The sequence below is a fragment of the Elaeis guineensis genome, chromosome 16 (genome assembly GCF_000442705.2).
Source record: "Elaeis guineensis isolate ETL-2024a chromosome 16, EG11, whole genome shotgun sequence".
In the NCBI taxonomy this organism is placed as follows: domain Eukaryota; kingdom Viridiplantae; phylum Streptophyta; class Magnoliopsida; order Arecales; family Arecaceae; genus Elaeis; species Elaeis guineensis.
The window spans coordinates 32,573,824-32,587,525 of record NC_026008.2 but is presented as its reverse complement, the minus strand read 5'-3'; the positions used below and the strand labels follow the sequence as shown (position 1 = coordinate 32,587,525).

The following is a 13,702-nucleotide window of genomic DNA, read 5'->3' as shown; positions in this document are numbered from 1 at the left end:
GAAGCCAGATACTCGGAGACGGAAAAGATGGTTTTCGCCCTGACCGTCTCCGCGCAACGGCTCCGACCATACTTCCAGGCCCACGCCATCGTGGTACTCACCAACCAGCCCCTGAGGGCCATACTGCGCCGACCCGACACATCCGGACGACTCGCTAAGTGGGCGATGAAGCTTAGCGAGTTCGACATTCAGTACCGGCCAAGGCCTGCCTTGAAGGCCCAGGTCTTGGCCGACTTCATCGTCGAATGCCCGACGACCGACATATGGTCGGGAGCTGAAGGCTCGGGACGAGATTCGGTCTCTGAGCCAGACCCGATCTCCACCTGGGTACTCCACATCGACGGAGCCTCCAACGCTCAGGGAAGCGGGGCCGGGCTCCTACTCACGAATTCGGATGGGGTGGTCACCGAATACGCCCTCCGGTTCGACTTCAAGGCCTCCAACAATCAAGCCGAATACGAGGCACTCCTCGCGGGCTTGAGGATGGCGAAGGAGCTGGGCATCGACAGCCTCCGGGCATTCTCCGACTCTCAGCTGATCGTGGGGCAGGTCAAGGGCGACTTCGAGGCGCGAGATCCGACCATGATCAAGTATCTTCAGAAGGTAAAGGACCTCGTGGCCCGCCTCAAGTATTTCGAGATCTCCCACATCCCCAAGATGGAGAACGCCCGCGCCGATGCTCTCTCCAGATTGGCAACGTCGGCCTATGATTCTTTGGGTCGGACGTTCGTCGAAAACCTCCAGCAGCCGAGCATAGATCGGGTCGAAGAAGTGCAGCAGCTAACGTCCGAACCAAGCTGGATGGACCCGATCGTCCGGTACCTGACCGACGGGACCAGTCCCGAAGATCCCACGGAGGCCAAGCGACTCCGATGGTCGGCGTCGCAATATGTGATCATGGACGGCCGACTCTATAAGAGGTCGTTCTCCCTCCCTCTGCTCAGATGCTTGGGACCGACCGACGCCGACTACGCTCTCCGAGAGGTTCACGAAGGAATTTGTGGGAATCACTTGGGGGGCAAGTCCTTAGCCTTCAAGGTCTTGCGACAGGGCTACTACTGGCCGACCATGAAGAGGGATGCGGCAGAGTTGGTCCGAAGGTGCGAGCCATGCCAAAAGTATGCCAATATTCAGCGCCAACCGGCCAGCCAAATTGCTCCCATTGTCGCTCCGTGGCCCTTCGCTCAGTGGGGAGTCGATATTCTCGGCCCCTTCCCACCGGCGTCGGGCCAGAGGAAGTTTATCGTTGTCGCCATTGACTACTTCACGAAGTGGGTCGAGGCCGAGCCCTTGGCGCAGATCACCGAGCAGAAGATGGAGGACTTCATCCAAAAGTCCATCATCTTCAGGTTCGGATTGCCGCACACCATCATCACCGACAACGGACGGCAATTCGACAACCAAGACTTCAAAGACTTCTGCACCAGATTCCATATCCACCATCGACTGACTTCAGTCGGGCACCCACAGTCCAACGGTGAGGTTGAGGTGACGAACCGAACCTTGCTCCATGGACTCAAGACCCGACTGAACAAAGCCAAAGGTCTTTGGGTCGACGAGCTGGGCTCCGTTCTGTGGGCTTACCGAACGACCCCCCGCATCCCGACCGGGGAGTCGCCGTTCAGTTTAGCTTACGGGACAGAAGCTATGATCCCGCTCGAGATTGGCCTACCATTTTCAAGGGTCGAGCAGTACCGCGAGCCGGACAACTCCGAAAGCCGGAGGGCCGACCTAGACCTTCTCCCCGAACTGCGAGATGAGGCTCAAATCTGAATGGCCTCATACCGACAGAGGGTCGTCCGGTACTACAACGCCAAGGTCAGACCAAAGCTCTTCAGGCCTGGCGACCTAGTCTTGAGGAAGGCAGAAGTGTCGAAGCCCTTGGACCAAGGGAAGCTGGCTCCCAACTGGGAAGGACCCTACAAGGTTGCTGACACCTTCGGGCCGAGAGCCTATCGGCTGGAGACCCTTGAGGGGAAACCCATTCCCCGGACTTGGAACGCCGACAACTTGAAGCTGTATTACCAGTGAATTCTGTAATTCAATTATCGGAATACAAGTTCAGTTTGAAAAATTGGAGTTCTAACTCTTCAACTACTGATCGGCGCTCAGCCCCGACGCATCGACGTGGATCTAGCACCGACGACACATCGGCCCCTTACACGGACCGATGCATCTACAATAACGGGAGTCAATACTCCTTCGACGACCCGTCGGACCTTCACAAGGGCCGACGGACTCTTATGAACGGGAGTTACACTCCTTCGACTTTCGGCAACACATCCGCCCCTGACAGAGGCCGATGCAGCTGTTGCGACGGGAGTTCATGTTCCCTCTACGGTCGAATTTTCGGGCAGAATCCATCGGCCGACAGGCCGATCGGGCCCCGACCGAAGAAAGGCCAAAAGCCCACGCGACTATTGTCGCAACTTCCGACCGGCTACGGCCGGTCGAGGGTATTCGGCTTACCACCGTCTATCACACGACGCGACCTTTGTCGCATCTACGACTTGCCGACCGACCAACGGCCGGCTGAACGACATTCGGCTTACCACCGGACGTCGGAAAACACCGAACCCGACGCAGGGGTATGGGAACCCGACTTACTATCGTTTCCCCGACACTGCGCCGGACGACGACTTCGACTGTCGGAACCCGACCTAAAGTCGGGACACATTTTACTCTCGGGGCTGAACAAGTTGCTGAAGTCCTACCGACTTGCGCGAGTTAGCGACTTGACTAAGTCAGCGACTCACGTTCGACATTGCAGACATGATGGCATTACAAACAAGGGGAGAAAGTAAAGGGAAGTTTCATTCAATACTTAAAGAAATTTTATCCATAGATAAAAGAAAGTCTACAAAGATAAGGCCGAAGCCCGATTACAAGTCGAAGCAGAGCATAAGACAAAACAAAACCGACTAATCGTCGGAGTCAACGTCCTCAACAGGACGACGATGCGAGTTGGTCGGCGGTTCTGCTCCGACTTCATCCGTCGGGGCCGACCGATCCTCGGCAACTGGCTCTGCGACGTCTTCGGCTTCCGCCCTGGTAGAGAGACCGTCCGACGCTGGTCCGGCCGCCTCCTCCGCAGCTGGGGCCTCCGACTCTGGCAGAACCACACCGCTGAGGTCAAGTTCGGGGTACAAGCTCCGAACGGCTTCCCGGGCATCCTCGTACCCAACTTGGTACGAAAGGTAGCCGCTCTCCAAGAGCTCTTCGCGGTACTCCTCCGAGTCCCGGAAGACCTCGATCGCCCGACCCAAAGCCTCCTTTGCCGACTCTGCCTCGGCTTTGGCGACGTCTGCGTCGGCCTGCGCGGCGGAACGGCCTTCTTCGGCCTTGGCGAGGTTCCCGAGACTTGCTTGGAGTTGCTCGCGCTCGGCCTCCAGCTCTTTGCCGATGCTGTCTCGCTCGTGTCGGAGCCGACGGATGGTTCGGGACTTCTTGGCAGTGTCATCCTTCGCCGACTTGAGCTCCGACTCCAGTGACGCCTTGGCCTCCTTGAGTCCGGAGACCTCCTCCGAAAATCGGGAGACCTCCCCCTCGAGTCGGTTCTCCCGATCGACCGACTGTTGAAATTGGTCGACAAGGACGGCCTTCTCGGCTTCGAGGCCCACGACCTTGTCTCTCCAGGCCGCGCGCATGTCCCCAAACTTCCGATATCCGGCCTCCAGCTCGGATATGTTGAAGACCAACTGCACGAAAAAGAAGAACCGACTGTTAGTAAGCCGAACTTGCAAGGCTACGATTAAGAACAGAAGGAAGGAGACTTTACCCGAATCAGCATCGGATAGAAGGATGACAGCATGTCGGAGACACGCTGGTTCTTCATCGCTCCGATGTCGGCAGGAAGGAGCAGTCCTTGGCATAGTCTCCTGGCCAAGTCGTGGTTGGCCAGGCCCGACGCACCCTCGGGAAGCGAAAAATCGGCCGACCCGCCCGCCGACCGACCTTCGTCACCCGACGCCATTGGGGCCTTACCTCGGCTGGCCGTCCAGGCCCTGACGTCGGAGATCGACGGCAAGCTCGAACCCGACCGAGTCTCGACAGACGGCGCGGCGGTAGCATGCGTCGGCTGGTCAGGTTCGCGGACCTCCTCCCGAACCTCCAGAATCTGCCGGTCGGTCGGCGTGCCCCCGGCAGGATCAGCCGCTCGACGGTCGGGCGAAGCAGCTCCCCCGACTGACGGTCCCTCGGACGGGACGTCTACCAGCACCGTCGGCACCGACAGTGAGATCACCGGCTCCGCCTCCGACCCGGCTGGTTCGCTCGGCGGAACCACGCGGGGCCTCTTGGGAGGCTGCGACGGCCCGGCACCTGCTGCTGGCCTCTTCCTCACTGCATGCTGACGTATGTCGGCTGCCGACAGTCGCGTCCTCGGCGGCATATCTGAAAAAGATGACTAAAGGTCAGAGCTAAAGAGGAAGGCAGAAAAGAAAATGAAGATGTCGGGAGAATGCAAACCGACCTAAACGGGGGACCGGGCTAAGGCCGGCGTCGTACAAGGCCTGCTCGGTGACGAGCTCGCTCTGCTTCGGCACCGAGATGTCCTTTAGCCGATGGAAGTCCTCCCGATCGTCGGCCTCCACCCGACTGTTCTCGTTCGGATCGGTTCGGGGATTCCCCCAACGGACGGGAAACCCCCATGGAGCCAAGGACGACACAAAGAAAAACTGGTTCTTCCATCCGTGAATGGACGTCGGAAGACCAGTGATAAAAGAGAGCCCTTTCCGAGGAATGAAGTACCACCACCCTCGGGCTTTAGGGTGGGGACGGAGGACAAAGAAAACTCGGAAGAGAGAGATCCGAGGTTCGATCGGCAGAAGCCGACACAAGAGGGCGAAGCTGACTATTAGCCGAACCGAGTTCGGCGCAAGTTGTGCCGGGCACAGCCCGTAATAGTCCAGAACGTTCCGGACGAACTCCGGAACCGGGAATCTAAGGCCGGCCCGGAGATCCTCCAGATAGAACGCCACCTGACCCTCGGGCGGGCTATTGACCCGACCATCGGCGCCAGGGGCGAACAGCCGAAACTGCTCCGGGATGCAGTACTGCTCCCGGAGCCGATCGACGTTCGGCCCCGAAAGTGAAGAAGCCTCCACCTCCGGGGACGACCGAGTGTCTTCGGTCGGTTCACCCGACCGACTACCTCGTGGGGACGTCCTGGCCATGAGTTCAAGGAAATGACGAGGAGGAAAGAAAGAAGGAGGAGGAAAGCTACTCTAGCCCTTGGAAGGGAGAAATCGCAAATGGGGGGCAGGGTGGAGAAGTACCTAGAGCGGAGGCTCAAGCGGCAGAGTCTCGACTGTAAAAATGAGAAAGGTAAAAATCATGTGGGGGGGTGACTTTGTATATATAGTGCCCCCCAACGGTCGAGATGCAGGCACGACCGACGAAGGCTCCCCAGATTTCACCGCGTGGCGTCATCAGGGCCGTTCGGCGGTCCGACGGTTCGACGCACCACCCTTCAGATCGCGCCACGTCGCCTCCATCCGCTCCACCGAACGCGAACCAATGGCCGCACGCCACGTGGCGCGAAGGGATGCGGCGGTTGGTGTTCCCGACGGGACGCGACGCTTGGTGTTCCCGAGGGGGCGGCGGGAATGACGGTTCCACTTTTCGATGGGACATGACACCTGGCGCCGGTTTTATCGCTGACACCAGCAGAACATCCGACACGACGGAGCGTCCGACGTCGACTGACACCTGACGCTGATGGGACGAGACGTCTGATGCCGACTGGACGTCGGACGCCAGTAAGCCTCGCAATATTTATGAGGCGCCTGACACCGTATCAACCGGCGGTACGGTCGGATCCTCGCGTACGACAAATCCACTCCCAGTCGTCCGGGATTGCTACCCGAATGGAAGCCTCGGCCAGCGCGCCACCCGACTTAGGAGTGGAGGGGGGCAACTGTTGGGGGATACCCGCCGACTTACTGCCGGAGGGCCCGACCGATCGGAGGGCCCGACTTACTGCCGGAGGGCCCGACCGCCCGACTGCCTGGCGGCTTGACCGCCTCCTTTGGATGACTCCGACTGGCCGATAGACCGACCGATCGTCGGTCGGGGCGACCGACTGACGGATGCCATCAGCAGCTAACTACCGACCAGTCTACGGCCCATCACCGGCCGGGGGTATGTCGGGCGTAACCATCCCGACCGACTGAACCCGGGGGTCCGAGGCCCGACTTACATGAAGCTCGCCGACCGACCGGAGGAACCCGACGCCACTCTGCTGGCTGCCGACCTAGGGTCGGCTGACTCCTCCAACCGCCGTACGGCCGCCAGACGTTGTCAGCTCTGACACGGACATGCGGCACAGTTACCTAGGGGCATTGTCCCGCCGAGAGCCGGCTCAACCCTGGTGATTAGACGGCCGCACGGCGACATGACGCTTTCACGGCGGCTCTGACAGCCCACAGTGAGTTGACAGTTCCTCACTTGTCCGCGCCATTAATGACGGCGCCATACCTAGCTCCACTATATATACCGGGGAAGGCAACAGTGCAAAGGATCGATCCGCCCGCCTCTCCCACATACGCAGGCTCGCTCCTCTCTCTCTCTCTCCCTCTTTCTCAGAGCTCTCTGTCTGCATTTCACTGTTGCCCAGTCACCTCTCTGACTTGACCGTCGGAGGGTCCCCGCCGGAGCCACCTCCGGTCAGTGCGGACTTTCTTTTGCAGGTGCACGCTTCCCGACGATCGGACGACGAGGCGATTGGCCGCAACAATACGTACCAAGATCATGGTATCAGGAAAAAATAAAAAGGGAGAACGAAGTAAAATATATGAAGATCACCCATGAACCAATTTGGAGCTTTTAAGCCACTGCAACCATGTGGGTCACCATCAGCGGTCAAAAGCACTGGTACTTTCTTCGCTGGCGAATATGCAGCGATTACGGTTCCATCAGTAGCGTCCCCTGTTACTAAATATTTAGAAAATCAAAAGATTAGGTTCCTCTTTTTCTTGAGAAAGAGAAATGCAGCTGAAGTCTAAAATTTTCAGCTTAATATCATCCTTCTGTCAACAGTTTTATGATAAATAATATATTTTAACAATAAATATTGTAAAAATTGATGTGGTGCTCGCAAATCTTGGGAGGCCATAGGAGGAGGCAGAGTATTGGCTCCGAGAGACTAGGACAAGTGTGGTCCTAAAGCTAGGACAGGAGTGGCCCTAGGATGGAGGCGGTGCATAGCTCTCAACGGACTCGAGGTTCGTGCGTTCAGGATTTTAAAGGACTTGGTTGGTGCTCCAGAGACCTAAGAACCAGAGCCAGAGCTAAAGCTGTGGAGGAACAAGCAGATTCAAGGTGTTAGTCGACTCAGACTGAGATTGGATCAACTAAATCATAGATGGATCGATCCAGTCCCAATCTAAGTCGATTATGTCTCAGACAAACAGAAAAGGTATCTCGAAAAATTGTAGCACGATACACAGATGAGTCGACTCAGTCGCAGGTGAGCCGACTCAGTCTGAGACTGAGCCGACTCAGTATCGCGGGCAGAACTGCACGAATTTTCTGTTCGGATCTAGGGTCGGATTTGATCATAGGGTTCTTAAGACCTGATTTGATAGGTCTTAAGGGGGCTAACCAAGGGTTTAGACTGGATTTAAGTCCAATGGATGAGAGCATGTGAGATACGAGTGTACATAAGCTCGATGAGTACTTTTATGTATGGATTAGTCAGAATTTTTTGTCAGGCATATTGGCTGTATATATATACATATGTAGTATTAGGATTTTACATAGGGTGTGGAATACAAAATCTTTTCTCCCTCAATCTTCTCTTTCTCTCTCTCTAGGGTTGCCACCCCAGGTTTCTTGAAGAAACCCTAGAGCGGGGGCACCTCCTTTAAGCCCTAGATGCCCTAGGGCTGGGAGGAGGGAGGCGCCCCATCATAGTACTTAAGGATTGGTGCTGGTGTTTGATGCCTTCAGAGAGTTCGGATCTATCGCAGGTCTCCTTAGGTTCACGCATAAGATTAGAAATTTCAATATGGTATTAAAGCAGAGCAGCAGATTGAGTTGCGCAGCAGGTTGAGCGATGCCATGGATCCTTACAATTGGTATCAGAGCCTGATGGAGCGTGAAAAGGAAGGAGAAGTCATACAAGGTGAAATCAAAAAAATCTGCACATCTATTTTATGGTATGTCTCAGATCAACCTTCCTTTTTTGTTGCTGTGGTTTGGCCAATCGGGAGCAGGGGTTGAAGGTGGAGGCTGAGAGGATTGAAGAGAAGGGATGTTTCCTAGGGTGGAAGGTTTAGGTGCATGATTTGTTGATCCAATTTTGGTTGGGGGCGATCTTGGAGGAAAGATCAAAGTATATGGCGTTAGACGATAGGGATCTCTGGGGAGAAGGGCAGTGTGGGGGCAGTTTGATGGATGAGGAGAGTTCACCCAAGAGATAACAATAGATGAAAAGTTGAAGAAGCGACTGCAGCCTTCAGTGGTTCGACCAGAGCAGAAATTTTGTGAAGCCTTAGAGGGATGGAGATGGTTGATCCACGAAGTGTCGCAGTTGGTTCAAGAGAAGGAGGTCCTTTAGTGGTTTCGTAGGTACCCGCAGTGTGCGAAAGGTCTGAAATGGCAGCAGTGATGGTGGAGGTTTAGCAGAAGATCCAACAGGACAGGATTGGACGGTTGATCTTGGATTAGATTTTTCTACAAGGGCATTAGGAGGAGCCGTGATTTAAGTAGAGCACTGGTCATAGGTGTCTCCATAGATGGAGGATAGTTTGGCACAGGTTCGAGTCTAGAGGTGTAGAGATGGAGCCAATTTCTAGCACCAGCAGCAGTGATGCACAACATGGTTCTATGCGGGATGTGCGGGTACTGAAAAGCTATGACTTTGGAGAGACATTGTCAGACTGATTGTTTGCAGCAAGAGAGAATCTAGATATCTATGAGAAGGTTGTGGTGAGCCTCGGGTTGAGATTGGTGGGTTTGAGCCCAAGACAGGATTTGAGCTACAATTACTCCGGGCAAAGCTGAAGCAATGTTTGGTGCAGGGGCAAAAGAAGATAAAGTGCTAGGATGGAATCTCCTAAAGTTCATTCACTAAAGGTGAAAAGTTGGATGAGCTCTTGGATTTCATAGGAGCTCGTAGAGTGCGATGTATTCGAGACGATTTCAGAGGGGTCCGCGGAGTGCGGAGGGTCCGAAGGGACAGCGACAGTGATTAAGGTGCAGCGGCAGGCCCAACAGTGTAGCATTGGGTGGTTGGCCTTGGATATTTCTATGACATCAGGTAGACTTCAGGTTTAGGTGGAGTATCGGACAGAGATGGCTTCATAGGTGGAGAGAGATTTGGCATGAGTTCAAAGCAGAGGGGTGCAAGGGGAGGACCGATATCTCAGCACCAGCGCCGATGTTGCACAGTTTCAGATGGAGCGGAATGTGCACGTGGAGAGGTATTGTTCTGAGGAGACCATGTCAGAGTATATAATGAGTGTTGGTATAGAAATACTACAGTTTCTCCAAAAAAGTCTAGGGTAAATGATGCAGCTGCCTAACAAAAGGGAGTCTACAATTTTCAGGATGATGCCGAGGAGCAAGCCAAGGGTCTTCAACAGTAGAGGTGGTCATCCCAAAGGCCTCCAAGGGAGCACTCAAAAGCTGAAGAAGGATGATAGTGGCAAGGTTTGCAAAGGGGGTTGTCAGAGCATGCAACAACAGCAGGATTGTACAGGAGGATATTGCTAGATGTATCAAGACTTGGATGTACCAAGGTGGAGATTGTAGGAGTTTGTGTAATGCTCTCAAGGCTTGGAAAGCCACAAGAGGAGTTAGAATGTTGGCTCCGAGAGATTAGGATAGGTGTGGTCCTAGGGCTAGAACAGGAGTGATCTTAGGATGAAGGTGATGCATAGCTCTCCATGGGCTCGAGGTCCGGATGTTCATGACTTCAAAGGGCTTAGTTGGTGCTCTAGAGACCTGGAGACACAAGGTAGAGCAAGAAACTAGAACCAGGACTGAAGCTGTAGAGAAACAAGCAGATTCAGGGTATTAGTCAGCTCAGACTGAGACTGGATCGACTAAGTCGCAAGTGTGTCGACCCAATCTCAATCTGGATCGATTATGTCTCAGGCAAACAAAAAAGAATGTCTTGAAAAACTATAGCATGGTACACAGGTGAGTCGATTCAATACGAATTTTAGTCGACTCAGTCGCAAGTGAGCCAACTCATTATCACGAGCAGAGCTGCATGGATTTTCTGTTTGGATCCAGAGTTGGATTTGATCATAGAGTTCTTAAAGACTAATTTGATAGGTCATAAAGGGGCTAACCAAGGATTTGGACTGGAATTAAGTCCAAAGGATGAGAGAATGTAAGACATAAGTGTGCATGGACTCGATGAATGCTTTCATGTATGGATTAGTCAGGGGAGCTTTCATGTATATATATATATACATAGGTTGTATTAGGATTTTACACAAGATATAGAATATAAAATCTTTTCTCCCTCAATCTCCTCTCTCTCTCTCTAGGGTTGCCACCCCAGGTTTCTTGAAGAAACCCTAAAGTGGGGGGCATCTCTCTCAAGCCCTAGACGCCCTAGGACTGAAAGGAGGGAAGCGCCCCATTATAGCACCTAAGGATTGGTGCTGGTGTTTGCTGCCTTCAGAGAGACCGGATCTATCGCAAGTCTGCTCAAGTTCACATATAAGATTAAGGGTTTCAACATGATATCAGAGCAGAGCAGCTAATTGAGTTGCACAGCGTGTTGAGCGATGCCATGGGTTCTTACAAATATGACCACCTCTTAAAGGTCTATGATTATAAATTAGAAGAAGGAACCTCGCAATGACATAATAATAGAATTTTTTAGCACATATAGAATGTACAAAGATATTAAATTTAAAAACAAAATGCAACCACCGTACAACTTACAATGTATACATATACAATTTCCTTTTTCTTTCGTTCGTAGACCATATAACATTTGTTATAAATCAGTAGAACTGAAACTGTATAACCATCAAAACAAGTACATGTTCAAGACATTGGAATTTTTAACCGCACAAGATATATTCTTTTCGCCATTTTCCACCGGATATCAAACCTTCAAAATAAAAGAATAAAGAAGTTAGTAACAAGCCTTAATATGAACTGTTGCAGCAACTCCCCGTCGTCTGTCATCGGGAATGAACACTTACAAGACAACGTCCGCACGATCAAATTTGTATCCGATGGGGATCTTCCGATACTTAAGTTAGAGAGAAAAGTTGGTAAACAGTAGATGTCAATATTCAGAGTAGCAGAGTTCTGACCAGAAGTGACTTACCAGCTCTGTTTTTCTTACCCCCTTTTATAGACGAGGTTCTTGTAACCGTCGGACGTGGTCCTGTGTTTTATGGCGCTAAATTATCGGGCCATAATCATGTAGTGGGTCATTAATTTCTCAATTATGGCACCGTGATGTGCGGTCAGTAACCGTTCGTGATGGTTATGGCATATTGAGCAGATTAGCCGACTGTATGTCGGTAGTAGGCACGACCGTCCATTGATGATTCTGCTGTATCATCGATCATCAGTCATAAGTCAGTGATATTTATTCAATCGGTTGATGAAGAGTCGGAATCGTCAGTTCGGCCGATGTTCCGTCGAAGTTGTGCGTTCGATCAGTCAGCTATATTCGAGTCGGAGTCATACGTTCGATCAGTCGACTATTGTCGAGTCAGAGTCATGGAGATCAAAGTCGGGGTCGGTGGGTTTACCCCAACAGTTGCCCTCCACTCTCAAGTCTAAAGTGATCCAACGTATAAATTATCACGTGGTTTATCACATTAGACGAAGAGAGTTCTATCACATCGAGCCTCGATTTTGAAGTCATTTCCTTCGAGATATGGGTTATCGACTATTTTGTCGTATTGACAGATACAGTTGTCAGTTACACTGACCGGACGATTCGGTATCAGTTGTCAGTGTCAGACATCATTTCGGAAAGTCGATTCGGCATCAAATGATATGATTCTGACAAGTAGATCTGTTCCACGTGTCTGGATGTTATTGGGTCGAAATTGTTCATGCGAATAGGGATGACGTGGTTCAATCTGGAACAGGTGCATCGAATCATCCGACTAATGGTCGGTCCAGATTTTGCCACATGTCGTCATCTGATGGATCTTCGATTTGATCGCTCTCATCTCGACCGTTGAGGGATCTTATATATAGGATCACTCTCAGCCAAATTTTTACTTCTCATTATTTTTGGTGGTGCTGGAACTCTGCCGCGTTGTTGTCCTAATGCCCAAGATTATCAATCCCACCTTTAGGTCAACTTTGCCTTTCTTTCGAGTCCTTTCTTCTTTCTTCTAAAGTCTTCTGTCTTCTTCAGAGTAATTCTCATGGCTAGGGCTTCTCCTTCTCAGGAAGATCGATCGAAGAATTCGACTGATGAGTCCTAGTCGAGTCCAGATGTGGAGTCCTCTTCACTTTTGAGACCGAATGTCGAATAGCTCCGAGAGCAATTTTGTATCCCGGAGCAGTTTCAACTTTTCGTCCCTGGAGCCGATGGTCGGGTGAATAACCCACCTTCGAGCCAGATAGCCTTCTACGTCGAAGATCTTCAGATGGGTCTTCGATTTTCGATTTCAAAATTTATTCAAAATATTTTGGATTATTACGGACTTTGCTCGGCTCAGCTGGCACCGAACTCGGTCCGGCTGATAGTTAGCTTTGCTTTGCTGTGTCAGATGTTGCCGACCATACCCTGTTCTTCTCTTTTTCGAGCCTTCTTTATCTTCCGATCTCATTCGAAGGTCCGAGGGTGGTGGTTCTTCAACTTTCGAAAAGATCTTTTCTTTATCCCTGATCTTCCATCATCCATTCATGGATGGAAGAACCAATTTTTTTTGCTTCTTCTTCGCTTCCTTGAGATTTTCCTTCTCGTTGGGGCGATCCTCATACCGGCCCCAACGACAACAGTCGGGTAAAGGTCGACAATCAGAAAGACTTTCACTAGCTGAAGGACATCTCGGTGCCGAAGCAGAAAAAGCTTGTAACTGAACAGCCCCTTTATGACGTCGGTCTTAGTTCGGTTCCTCGTCTAGATATAGTATAGCTGGTCAGTTATTTTTGATTTTTTTTTTACTTGCTGAATTGTACTTATCTCCATTATACTTACAGCCATGTAGCAGAGGATGCGGGTGTCAAGTACCGACATTCATCAGCATGCTGCCAAGAAGAGGGCAGTATCTGAAGTCAGGCCTTCATGACCGTCGAAGAAACATCAGGCATCAGCTTCAGTCGGTGCTGCACCGATAGTGGAACATGATGCCCTATCGGTATTGGTTCCTGAACCTGTTCTGACATTGTCGGCTCTAACAATGCTCCCTGCTGCACCGTCTGAGGAAAGGACAGCAAGAGGGGCTATCGAAACAACATCGGTAGTCCCGCCACCTGAGGAGGTTCGGACTGAGGCAAGAGAGCTCGAACAATCCACGGCTGCGCCAGTTACTCCTTCAGTCGGGGCGTAGTCAAGCTCGAGCTTCCCCTCGCTTTTAAACGTGGGGCCGCCGACAACAGATCGGGGGAAGCTTCGGTGGCGTCGGCGTATGACGCAGTATCAGAAGGTCACGTGGTGCACTTCAACCTCCAAGTATCCGTCGATGAATTAGCTTTGGCTAATTCTGTACTGGCCAAGCGACTGTGCCAGGCGACTCTCCTTCCGATCAATCAGGAGCGT

The 13,702-nt window shown here is 52.1% G+C and overlaps 1 pseudogene; it reads right to left on the bottom strand.

The window, feature by feature from the left end:
* Window positions 1-6,584: 6,584 nt before the first annotated feature.
* The window catches only part of LOC105059430 (uncharacterized), a 28,896-nt pseudogene continuing 21,778 nt past the window's right edge, over window positions 6,585-13,702 (bottom strand).